The sequence below is a fragment of the Charadrius vociferus genome, unplaced genomic scaffold (assembly GCF_000708025.1).
Source record: "Charadrius vociferus isolate BGI_N301 unplaced genomic scaffold, ASM70802v2 scaffold384, whole genome shotgun sequence".
Lineage (NCBI taxonomy): Eukaryota > Metazoa > Chordata > Aves > Charadriiformes > Charadriidae > Charadrius > Charadrius vociferus.
The window spans coordinates 408,953-413,720 of NW_009648234.1; positions in this window are offsets into that span (position 1 = coordinate 408,953).

The window sequence follows — 4,768 nt, forward strand, 5'->3', positions numbered from 1 at the left end:
CCGGAGGCTTGGAGGAGGCTTGTAACTCATCCCCGCAGGCATTCCCCTGCCAAAACCCGCTGCCCAACCTGCCCAGCCCTGGCCCCGCTCCCTGCCCCGTGCCGGGGAGCTTTCCCGGTGCCGTGGACATCTGCACCCGCGAGGGATTGGGCCCTTCCCGCGGTGTCGGGGATGAACCGTGGCCCTCAGCCGCCGTGTTTTTGGCAGCGAGAGGCCACTGGGGGATTTCTGGGAAGAAGACTAAGAGGATCTATCACAAGTGATCATAAATCATCGGCTTCTTTTTGACGGGCAAGTTAATTTTATTACAACTCTCCAGGGACATTACTCCTCTTTTTAACTAGGTTAGATGAAATCAGGAGAAAGCGGCTTCTAGTCGCTGTCGTGCGTTTAAACTGGAGGATTTCTATGGCAGCAGCACAACCGCAGCCTCCAAAGTATCTGATTTCTGACAGCTATCGCTGGGACGCATCAGGATCCCGATGCGATGGCGGAGGAGCATCCGAGGCCCTGGAAACCCAAGTCTGCCCACTGGGAGCGCGGTGGGGCAGCCAACCCTCCCAGGGCACCCCTGTCCTGCCAGAAGGGTTTGGTTTTAAAATGCTCAGAACAAGGGAATAATGGGAATATAGTGGGAATAAAGGGAATAATGAGTGAGGTGGATATACTGGGGGGGGGGCGTTGAAGGACAAAGCATGTGTATAGACATCTCTAAGGAGTTTGTGAATGCTTTGATGCAGCTGAAACTAAACTTTAAAGGGTTTTCTCCATCCCTTTCTTTTTCCCAGCTACTTTCTGTCCTTTTTCATCAGTGAAATAAAACAAAAAGCAGAGAAGGTGGAAGCAACGGCAGAGAGCGAGCGGCAGGCGGGTGAGGGAAAGCAGATTCCCTCTCCAAAGCTTTCTAATAAACATCGGGGGGAGCAGAAAAACGTGTTTCTTTTCCGAATCCGTGGGATAAAAATAACTTTGGAACTTTAGCAAGTTTTCATGGTGAATTTGCTCTCTGGCTGGCTCCGGGACGAAGGCCACGGCTCTGCGAGGGCAGCCTGGGCAGGGGTGGGGGGGGGACATCTCGATGTGACGAAGCCCCCGGCAGTATGGGCACAAGGCGGAACCGCCAAAACTGGGGCGGGCTGTCATCTCCTGCCCTCTATTTATCTCTTTTTTCCCCGCATTTTAGCCAGCTCTCACCCTTTCGAGACAAGCCAGCGCTTCCCTGATGCTCCGCTCCCGGCTGCTCGCTTGGGCTGGCTTTTATCGCCATTTCTTTATCTATTATGCTTGGGGACCTGTTGAAATCAGGGCAATTAAATGGAGAGAGGGTTTCTCAGCTGCTGGTGCAGCAATATCTGCTAGTGGGAGAGGTTTGCTGTGCCAGAAGAAGTTTGGGATTGACTTAAATTGACTGTAGCAAGGCCCTGGCCCAAATCATTAGGCAGCAGTGCCCTCTGCTTGGACAGGGGAGATGTGCAGCTTTGCTGCTCTGAACTCCAAAGCTGAGCAGTGAGAAAGGGGGGGAAAAAGGTCCCCCCGTGCTCCTTCACCCAGGCTGCTGAAGAGGAGTGGGGCAGCGGTGGGTTCGGGGTGGGAATTGCTGAGCTTTGGGGGTTCGCCGTGTCACGCTCGGGAGATAAAAATAGCAGTCGGCGTTAAAAGCGTTCTCGCCGTCTTTTAAGCAGGGGAGTTATTTTTAAACGGGATTATTTTGGGGAAGCGTCATGAATAATTCAGTGTCTCCCAGTGCCGGCAGATGGAGGAAATTTGAACTCACAAAATTACATTCTGGGGGACTCGTCTGTCACTTGCTCTAACGAGACAGCAGCCCGGAGCGTCCCTCGTCGAGCCATCGGGGTACCTGCTCCCGCCCCCGTGTATTCCCACGCCGAAGGGTGCAAACCCCGGGTGTGCAGCGGGCAGACGGATTTCTGCGTGCCCGCGTGTGTGCGTTCCAGCACCGCTGTGCCGGGGCGATGGTGGGGGCCGGCGGCAGCTGAAGATGCTGAGAGTGTCCCCGCGGAGGTTTCGCAGTCTCTGGGCTGCCCCTTCCCGGCATTTGGGGCAGCGTTGGTTGGACGCGATGATCTTAAAGGTCTTATCCAACCTAAATTATTCTATACCTGGACATTTTGGCCAGACCATTCCTCCTTCTACTCTTTTTTCCCGGCGAAAACAAGTCTGAAAGCAGCTGGGGTGCAGCCTTGCCCTCTGCCCTCGGGAGGGCATCCCCATCCGTAGGGATGATGACCACGGAGCAGAATTTGCTCATCTTTGGGTTTTCTGGGATTTAGCCGAATTCTTGGGGATGCTGTCAGGTCAGGGCTGGACAGGAGGCGGCGGTGGGAGCCAGGAGAGGGCAGGAGACCCCCGGGGGGCTGCCGGAGGGGAGAGGATGGATGCGGACAGGCCGAGCGGGTGCTGGGCGGTGGGTGCTGCGGCGCGGTGGGGCACCCTTCAGTCGGCAGATGGCACAAGAGCCGTGGCTGAGCGCCTCGGGCAGGGAGCGGAGCTGCTGGGAAAACATAATTGGGGGGAAAAAAAAAAAAAAAAAAAGGAGAAGTGCATCACTCTGCAGCTCACTGAGAGGGAAGGGGAGAGCAGGAGGCACCGCAGGCGACCGGCGCTGGTCCCCTTCCAGCGTCCTCCACAGCTCCCAGTGAGTCCCAGCGGGAGCCCGGTCTATCATCTCTCCCACCAGCAGCTCCATCGTCTTTCCCACCAGCAGCTCCGTTAGGGTTGGAGCATCCCGAACTTGTCCTCGGGCTTCCCGCAGCTGCATCCTGCTGCTTCGGTGGGCAGCGAGACCGCCAGGCTCCCGGCTGGGTTATTCGGGAGGGAGCGAGGGGTTATTTAGCCCCTCAGGAGCCGGGGGCTGAGGGGGCTTGCGAGCAGGGTGGAAGCCCAGAAAACCCCGGCTATGGGAAGGAGAATAGGGGTGAGACGTGGCGGGAAACGTGTGGGGTGTTTGGGGTGCAACCGCTCCTCGGGGAAGGGGGGATTTGGGCTGTGCCTCTTCGCTGCTCAGTGTGCAAAGCAGCATCCCCGATGCTTTGCGGCGGTGCCCTCCCCGTCTTCCAGCGGTGCAAGCGGGGTGTAAACCCCTCCATCGCCCCCAAAACCGCACGGGAGAAGTGTTTCAAAAATTCCCGTGAGCTGCGGTGTGCGGGGTCGGGGAAAAGCCGGGCTCGGTTCTCCCCCGACCTCCCGATTTCACCTTCCCCGAAACCCCAAACCACCACATCCTCACTTAAAAAAAAAAGGGGGTTCCTCCTTCACCCCGCGCTCTCCGCCCATCCCCGGCGCGCGCTGCCCCGCGGTTTGCAAACCGCCAGCGCTGCGCAAGTGTTCTTTATTATTGGTTTTGACGGGCTTGGTTCAGCGGGCGGCCGGGGCCTGGCAAACGTGCTCGGGTTTGCTTTCTGCTTTGGAACAACTGCGGCGCTCGCCACATCTGGTGGGTTTGTGTTTTGTTTTGTTTTGCCTTTTTTTTTTCTTTTTTAATTTTTTTTTTTTTTTTAAATGGGAGGCATTTATTTAGATTGAAGAAAGATTGCTTGGATACCGGGCCAAAAACGTAACTTAAAATATCTGGACTAAATAAGCTCTTAAAATAAGGAGAATTGCTCAATTTTTCTCTCTGATGTCATCTGCGGACGCCGCATGCTGAAATCCTCGGCATGGTAATGTCTAAATAAAATGCGGCCTCAAATAATTCACAGGGCAGGGGGGAAATGCATCATGTGTTATCAGCTATTACATGTCATAGGTTTCCTATTTGTCAATCTACCCACCCTTAAAATACATAAACTGGCTGTGAGCAACTTCCTGAGCCTAAGAGACATGTGAACTGGAGGTCAACCCCAGCAGCCCGGTCGGTGCTCGCGTTTGTGGCATCCTCTTTGGAATTTAATTTAAAAATAAAAAATAAATTAAAACCAAAAATCATAAGTAATGATGCGGCCGTCAACTCCGAGGGTGAGCTGTGTAATTTCCCGCTTTCGACTATAAAGGTTGCCAAAATGAAGAGCCTCCTTAAAAACACAAGTGTGTCAATTGTGCGTGTTGAGGGTCAGAAACCCTCCCACGGGACGGGGAGAGCCGCAGCCCCCCGCAGCGCCCGGTCCCAAACCTGTCCCGTGTCTCCCCCCTTTCAGCAGCGACAGCCGAGCCGGGGGCCGGTCGTGGCCGCGCTCGCGCTCCGCTTCTGGCGTGGGCGCAAATCCACGGCGCCTGCGCCCGGCCACCCTCGCTGCCTCTGTTTGCCCAGCGAGCAGCGTTCATCCCCCTCCCATAGGCTTTGCTCTCATCTATTTTCGCATCACGGCAATAAATTTTGCCCTGGTTTGGCCTTTAAAAGTAACGGCACGCCGCAGGCAGCTATTGCTAACGACCACAGGCATCCGCTGCCCGTGGGCACGAGCATCGCTCCCGCAGCTCCGCCGTGCCCGGGATGGCACGTTTGGTGCCCTCCAGCCCAAACCCCGACCCTTTTGCGCTGGGCAGCATACGGACACTCCATCTAAACCCAGTATTTTATATAAAAACGGGCTTTACACGGTACCCACTCCCCTTTTGGGGCAGCCTTGAGCCTGCGCTGCGTCGGAGGGTTTTATTTTCAGGCCGAGAGGCGCAGGGCTAAGGTTTCACTCCATTATTCAGCTAAGAGGGGGATGAGGTTACGCAGCAGAGGGACAGCGATGCTGCGGGGACCCCGGGGCTCCTGCCGAGGGGTACCCGGGGGAGACGCTGGCCCTCCCCGCCGCCCCGC